Raw genomic sequence first — 8,682 nt, forward strand, 5'->3', positions numbered from 1 at the left:
GTATGGCTCTTCAAGATGTAATTACGGGCATTGTGTGTGAAATCCTTAGGGATCAGCATGAGGGCACATGCTTTGCAGCTTCTGCAGCCAAAATGGCCTACAATGGAGTTATATTCCAATGCAAAACCTGATCGAAATTGGTTTGTGATTTAAGTAGAGCATTAACCACATATCCTTAACAATCTTGCCCTTTTTAGGTCTTGGCTAGCGAAGGCTGCGCTTACGCAGTCTCGCTCGCGAGATTTATTGACTTGGAGAAGAGGGGCTTGAACCCGCCCCTCTTCTCTCCTCTTCTCCATTGGCTGGCCTCTTGAATGCTGGCCAGCCATTGGAGAAGAGGTTTGTCACTCCGAACAGGCCCCGTCTTTTTCGGATTCGGGGGCGTTTTATTTTGTTGCTTTTCGCCCGGGCGTGTTTTTCTCTCCTCCAGCCAATGGCAAGAGGAGAGAAAGGAAAACACGCCCCCGAATCCGAAACCGCCACTGCCTTTCTCCGAGGCATTTCTGCTTCGCCTCGGAGAAAGGCGGCGGTGTTAATGGCGTCCTCTCCCCCTGCTCTCGGTTCCCGTGTTCGGCTGCTGCACTGTCTCCCGCTTACGTCCGCGAGCGTCGCATCCACGGGCCGTTTGTTGTTGCCGGGCTGGCGCCGCAGCTTCCATTCTCCTCACGTAGGTTGTGGCGCACTTGAGTTTTTTTCCCTCTCTATCCCGCCTCTTTATCCCTCTCTAGTCTGTCCCATTCTTGCTTCTGCAAAGCCGAAGTTTTCAATACTGCCGGACAAAGTTTTGGGCTAGGCTGGGCTCTCCGAGCAATCGAGCACACTGGTGGACGTGGAGTGTAGGTCCTGCAGCTGGAGCGGGTGGATTTAGTATGCTCCTGCTGATTCTTGGGCACAGACAGGGTATCTTGGAGTTGGAGTGACCGTTCTTTTACTGCAGTGTCCGTGCTTTACTGAGACACCTGGACAGTCCGGGATAACAGTTGTGTTAATGAGGTGCACTCCGTGCAGTACAGGAAGTGGTACAGTTGGGGTGCTGAAGCATAGTCGGTGTTCTTCATGTACACAGAGGGGGAGCTCCTAAGTTGCATGAAGAGGTGTTCCTTCAATTAAAGAAAGGGTTGCCAGAGGCACAGAGAGGAGCACTTATGATTTGGGCTGCTAGGGCAAAGGGGAAGATTTCCTTTTAATTAAAACAAGCTGCTACGGAAGAAAAAGTGAGCCGATATGTTGGACTTGGTGATTTTTGCTATCACGTTCCTTCTGATCTTGGTGGGAGCTGTGCTGTACCTCTACCCTGTGAGTATGAAAGTACCAGAGCGTTGAAAGTGGGGTAAAGGCGGACCACTGATGTATTTGGTGAGCTCCTGCTGCTGGTGCATTTACAGAGGCCGAAATTCACCAAGCTGAAGCACGTGACCGCTGTTTGCTGTGCTGCGGGGGGCGGGGGTGGCCGCGGCTCGAGGTCTGCCTCAATCATTTTCAAAATCAATACTTGCTCTCTGAGCATGGGATAATTTAGAGAACATAATTCAGAATTCTACCTTTCAGCATGCATCCTCCATCAAAGAGGGGGGTTCGTCTGGAGTCAGCACAATGCCGACATGACACGAGACTGCACAGACGGGGCAAAAATAAGAACGACCAAAGCAAAGCTGCCGCCTTGAAATATACCTGAGGCCAGCAGCCGCAGTCTGACTTCTCTTGTGTTCATTGTTTACTGTGAGAACAGCTGTTTATTGTTGGTCTAAAAATATCAATTTTTATTATATTTATATACCTATGTAAATCCACACCGACACACTGACACTCACGTGCACTGACATGCACAGATACACACTTGCAGGCATAGTCACACGCACGTGCACAGATTCACAAATGTGCGGATATACACATACTGACTCACACATGTTTGACGCATGCTACATCCTTCTCTCCGTGTTTTTCTAAAATAAATAGAGCTGCGTTGCTTCAATTGTAATTGTATATTTTTAAATTGTCAATTTGTGCAAAATAACAAACGACATAAATATGCAGTTGAATAAAAAAAGGATACATAAAGAACAAAAAGGCAACCAGCATTTACCCGAACAATGCCCCTTAAGTATGAAAATCAAGAATTTCTCCGACAGCTTTAGGAGACTTGAAAGGGCTTTATGATGTGCTACCCTTGACAATTATTGGTAAATATTTTTGTATAAATTGACAATTGTCATGCAGAGTGACAATCCGATTTTCCTTGATACTGAAAATGTCCTTTGTCCACACGCTCTCAGCCTTGCTTTCATTTCAGAACATTTGCAGACCACTAACTGTACAGCTGCAATCTCTCAAGAACTAATTTTGCTTTCGGAGAACACTGAATAGATTGCTGTAGGTGAATAGAGAATAGAGACACCACTAAGTGCCAAGATGTGTGGGGCTTAAAGTGGCAGTATCTCTCGTGCCACCTGCCTGTTATAATTGATAATGAGCTAGGTACTCACTGCTTTTGGGGTGGGGGTGGGGGTGTCATCTGCTCCGTTGTGGTCATTTGGTCAATGCGCTGACCGGTGCTGCCCGAGGCTGCTGCCGGCCATTTCTCATCTTTTGTTTTCCTGCCCCCGCCGGCCATACACAATTCCTTCGACCCTGGTCTCGGGGCGTGCTGCCTTCACGGTGGGAGCAGAGCTGACCACTGTGCTTGCAAGATAATCCTGCCTTTACTAGGAAGTGTTCAAATAAACAGCGCGCGTGGCGGTGCCAATACACAACAAATGTAAGACAAAGGCATAAGGGGCGCATCAATCTATGCTCTACATTTCTTCCATTCAAGAATTAGTTTAACACTGTTGCTTAGGAAGCCAAACTAATGCTCTTAAAAACAAGGGACAAAGTCATTGTAAATGTATGTAAGTCCACTTGTTTAACCAAGACTTCAGCAGTGAGCTACAGGCAAAACACACTTCCATCTGCTGTGTGTATGTGGCTCTGTGTATGTGTGTGTGGCTCTGTGTGTGTGTGGGTGGCTCTGTGTATGTGTGGGTGGCTCTGTGTGTGTGTGGGTAAGTGTGTGTGTGTAGGTGGCTCTGTGGGTGGCTCTATTTGTGTGTGGGTTGCTCTATGTGAGTGGCTCTGTATGTGTAGGTGGCTGTGTGTGGGTGGCTTTGTGTGTGTGGCTCTGTGTGTGGGTCGAAAGGCAATAGGTCTCGTATTGGAGAGTGATTAAGCTATTGACATTGTAAATAACAATGCAGTTTCTTCTAATGTTTTAAAAACAAAAACATAAACAAGAATAATGTCATGAACAATGCCAACAGCTCTAACTTTAACAATGCCGAGACTATTGCATTGTAAATGCTTGTTAAAGGCATACATCGTTTTTTCTTATGTACCAAGCTCATAGTGTCTAATGATGATGTATTTCATATCATTGCTTGTGGTACATTAGGTGGTGAAACAGATCATTCTTTGCTGTGAGCTGTCTCTAGGTTCAAGTAGCGTGTCCCGAGGTAAGTACCAAGCATATTTACCTGATCACTTGAGTAATCCCTTGGGGTACCAACATTATTGTAGCTTGGCTAACAAGAGGTCTGATTCCTTGAAGTAATCGACCCTACACACACAATTCCTACTGATGCAGGATTGTCTGTAGGGGAGATTGTCACGTATGTTCCTTGGGTTATGACTAGAGTACCTTAACAAAGTGTCGTATTCAGTTTCTTTCCTGTACAGTATAGTATATATTTTTTATCTTAGACCTTGCTAGAAAGGTCCAGGAAATTAATCTCTTGTGGACTGTGGGATAGGGTGAACATAATGATCTATTGTTGAGAAACTCGTGAAAGTGCTCAAGCTCCAATTTTCTCCCTGTTCAAATCATCAAGACGTTGTCTATATATCTCTTACAAAAGTGATATCAACAGCAAAGGGATGCGTTTCGGTGTAGATGTGGGAGTTTTCGTATTGGTCCATAAAAAAGATGTCCAAGTCCGGAGCAAACCCAACTCCCATTGTCACGCCCTTAGGCTGGAAGTAATAGTCACCCGGGAGCAAAAAGACATTTTTGGTCATCGCTATTTTGAGGAGATTGACTACCAAGTCAGTGGGGTCCTGTTAAGGACCTCTCTAATGGTTTCAAGGGCTGGCTCCTGGGGGGATATTGGTGTACAATGAGGTGATGATCCATTGTAACTAATAATTGATCAGAAGGAACAAACAGGTAGTTTTCAATGAGTCTGATAACCCATGGTATCCCTTATGTAGGACCATGTCAATTGAATCCAATGTTTGAGAAAGAGGTCTATGTCCGTACAATGGGGTTCCAAAATGGACCCACACCTGGAGATTACGGGGCGTCCGGGCCGTTTCTTCAAATTCTTATGAATTTTATGTAATGTGTAAATGGTGGGGATCTGTGGCCATTTTTTGTTCAAGTAATCATACTCAAGTTCACTAAGGAAACCTTCAAGAAGTCCTTTAATAGTGACTTTCTTGATCAATTTACCCACTTCAATGGTGGCGTCCCCTCTCAGTTTAAGATAGTGGTCTTGGACAACAAGCTGGGATAGAATTTCCGTTTTATAGTCATCTACATTCTGCACAACAATCACTCCACCCTTGTCAGTTGATTTTATAACTATCTTGCTGTTGTTCTTGAGTGTGTCTAAAGACAGCAGTTCTCCCTTGCTAATGTTATACCTGATATATTCTTTGTTTGACAAAAGATTCATAACATCGCAAAGCACAACCTGCTCAAATGGCAGAATTTTATGGGACATTGGGTGTGTTGAAAGTGTAAATGTAGAGGGTGTCCTCAAGCCTGTGTCAGTTTGCTTACTTATAGAGGGAACAGTCTTATAGAGGGGACCTTATTGAAGTAATGCCTTAGTCTTACTTTTCTGAAGAACTGGTGTAACTCCATTTTGAAGTTAAAGGAGTTGGGCAGTGGAGTTGGAACATAAGATAATCCTTCGAACAATATCTGTAGTGCTCCTGGAGTCAGAATGTGGTCAGTGAGATTAATTATGGGGTTTATTTTATCTACCCTGATATGTATGCCATTGTTCCCCACCACCTGTAGTGCTGTTTCCTCTTCTGAATCTCGCCGTGGCTCTCTTGTGGGAAGAACTGTATAGCCATGTGGCCTTTGTTCCTCTCTCAGTTCCGTCCTTGATCTCGGCCTCTGCCCCTGTTCCAATTCTGATCCTGCCCTTGACCCCTGTGGAGGATCCATCTTCCTTCCCCTAAAAACGTCCCTGGTTGTTGGTCTTGATATCCTGTACCTTCATCATGTGCCCCCCGAGCTGGTACTAGGTTGTCCATTTTCACTGTCTTAGCCACTTAAATCTGAAGATTCTGAAAAGTTAGTGCATTTCATGACAAATGGTCTGCCGCCTATTGGTGTACCTCCCCTGGTCATCCTGTTTGTAATATATTCATGTAGGTAGGGGTAGGTCACTTCTTTATCATAAAATTTGATGTCTTTTGCAAGTTTATCTAAATTGCAAGATTATGTGATTGTGTCAAAATTGAGTATGGTCTTCTCAAGTTTCTCTAAGTCTTCCTTGGCATTCACCAGAGCTTGAGCATCTAGTATCTCCCTCTTGAGATCTGCGATCTTCTTGATTAACTTTTGTACATACTCCGATGCAGTGCCTATGCTAAAATGAGATTGATACTAAAGAAAAAATGATGTATGCCTTTAAAATGGACAAATATGTTAAAGATCCTGCGGTTAATGCTCTACTTAAATCACAAACCAATTTCGATCTGGTTTTGTGTTGGAATTTAAAATCATATTGTAGGCCATTTTGGCTGCAGATGCTGTTAAGCATGTGCCCCCCGGTTTGACCCTTAAGGATTTCATACCCATCACATTTCAGGAAAATAATAGGAGTATGGATGGATGTGCCCCTGGAATGTTTTTATACCTTTCTGAGCCTTTGGAAATACAAGACACAGTTCTCCATGGTTCTGACTCATTAGGAATTTGTTGTGGATTTCTGTGATTAGTCCCCGTGTTCGGGGACTTTTTACTATTTTTAACCAATAACAGTCAGTTGATTTTTGAATTATTTTTACTAATAATAGTCAGTTCAGCTTTGACTGTACAACACTGGCACAATTATTTAATCCTTGGCAAGGTGCAATTTTTGCACCTTCAAAGGCACCCTCACTGGCAAAGAGCATGCCAACCCATCACGGTTGCGGCTTCGGTGAGAGGTCTAGACCACGCTGAATGCTCGCGGCCATCTTGAAGAGAGGCCTTTTTCTCCCCAGCGCTAGCATGCATGCTCATGTCACAGGAGAATCCTTTTTATCTCCCTGCTGATGAACGCCCTCTGCTTAGCCATCTTGTAAACTATTGGCAGAGTGGCCCTCAGACGGTAAGCGTTTCTTCTCGTTTCCCTGCCCACAATATTGGTAGCATTCATATTCTTTTCAGACACAATCAATTGCGCATTTTCTTATGATATGTCCTTTTCACAGCCCATTCCATCTCATTCAATGCGAATGGCGCCCCACAGCATTAATTACCCATTGGTAAATGTTTCCCTGCTCGCTTTTTTAGTTATTTCACTGACTTTAATTACAATGACCATGGGACGAATGTTCCATACATGTTTTTTTGTTTTATAAAGTTATTTGGTTTCAGCCCATTCTTTTAATCATCGAAAGGGCCTTAAGAGCAATTCTTGTAACTGGAACTCAGTACCCATAGGTGTGTACATTGATATCCACTCCTTCCCTATGTGATCCTTTACACAGGCAACCTGTTATTAAATCACTCATTTTAGCTTTTGCAGGAATCAGGCACCTATTAGGTCTTTTAACACATGTCGGACTTTTCCCCTTTTAAATTTATTCTTGCTATTATCACACAGGTTGCCCCTCCCCCGCGTCTTGATGATGACCGTCTTTGAAGGTTCGAAGTAATCGCCTATTCCTGTGTCAAAACGTCCACCCTCTTTAAAGTGTCTGTACTAAGGCCTAAATTCCTCCATTGCACTTCTGAGAAAACACTTTAGTTGCCTGCTGTGATTTGGATTGAACTATACCTGGCAGACAGCAGGCAGGCGGCTTGAGCACTGAGTTTTTCGTCCTTTGTACTGTATTTTTATAGTCAATCACCATATCTTTCACGTCGCTTTGCATGAGCACTTTAATCACATTTCTGCACATGTCGGAGCAACCTTTTTTGCCATGTACATAGATATCTTCATGTACTTTTGCCAAAATAAATTGTTTGCGCAGTAAGTTCCCTCCCCACTGTGTGTTTTCATTTTCTTTCTTTTTTTCCTACATATGTTGATTTATGCATCTGGTTTACCTTAAAGAAATACTGATTTTCCTGAATTGTTTCTGTCACCGACAGGACTATTTTATTGAATGTACCAGCGGGCCTCTAGCACTTATTGTGTCACCCATTTAAGTAGCCCTCCAAAACATGTCCCAGGCCTGCAATTGCAGTTTGTATGCAGTGTCACACTGCCTTGAGGATTTTACATTTAAACCCCTTTGTCAAGCCTTAAACTCTCTTTTATTACATTTAAGTCTCCCTTAAGTAGGCCCTAGGTAGTCCATAGGGCAGGGTACTGTGCAATTAAAAGGTTGGACATGTACTTTTAAGTTTTACATGCCCTGGTAGTGGAAAACACCACATTTGTTACTACTGTAAGGCCTACCCCTCTCATAGGATAACATTAAGGATTTCTTATTATATTTAATTCGCTATAAGTCCTAAGTGGGGCCAGGTGGATGCATCATGTTTGGTACCCATGAAATTGTAATGATAAACCCTATTTAATGGTAAAGTCTGATATTTCATTGAAAGTTTGAAAATGCCGCTTTTAGAAAGTTGGTGTTGCCCTGTCCTTATCCCTTTGTGCCTGTAGCCTAGCTTGGATGACATGACTGGGTGTAGCTGACAGTTAGACTTTTTGAATGCATCCCAGAGAGTCACACAATAGAAGGGTTAGGTGTGCCTCAATGGGCCATCTGCTGGCAGGATGGGGTGCAGCTAAGCAAGGCCCCACTTACACCTGAATAGCCTGTGCTCTGCCTTCACACAAAGGACCTAACAACCCTGTATTAACATTGCAGCCAGTTTGGAGCCAGGGCAGGGGGGTCAGGACGTCCCATGCACTTAAAAGAACCTTCCAGAAGAAGGGCATCAGGGTATAAAAATAAGACCTTCAGACCCACTCATCTGTTCACTACTGGACATGACGGAAGACTCTCAGAGGACTCCCTGCTGCTGGGACCTGCTGTGCACTCTGCCAGATTGCTGCTGTACCTGGAAGGATTGCTTTACTGCCTGGAGCCTGCTTTTAACCCTTAGAGGCCAGATCTGCTGTTGAGCCCTGCACTTTCACCTGCACCCAGGACTAACAGAAGTGACTCCAAGGGTTAGTTTTCTGGTCTCCTTTTCAGAGCCACAGGAACATATACAACTTCCACCATCTTGAGCCCTCACCTGGACCCAGCTTGAGTGAGTCCTGAACCCCCAAGAGGTGTCCCACTAGTCCTGGACTGGTGGTTGTGGTGCTAAAGGTGTCCAGCTAGCCAATTTCCAAAGCTGAGGATAAGCACAATTTGGCCAGTAGGTGCTCAGAGAACCAGTAGGAGATAGGAACCAACCTGCTTGCTCACTTCTACTGATTGGATTTTTGTTGTTTTGGAGTCAAATAGTTTATTAAAGTG

The sequence above is a fragment of the Triturus cristatus genome, chromosome 6 (genome assembly GCF_964204655.1).
Source record: "Triturus cristatus chromosome 6, aTriCri1.1, whole genome shotgun sequence".
NCBI classification, from domain to species: domain Eukaryota; kingdom Metazoa; phylum Chordata; class Amphibia; order Caudata; family Salamandridae; genus Triturus; species Triturus cristatus.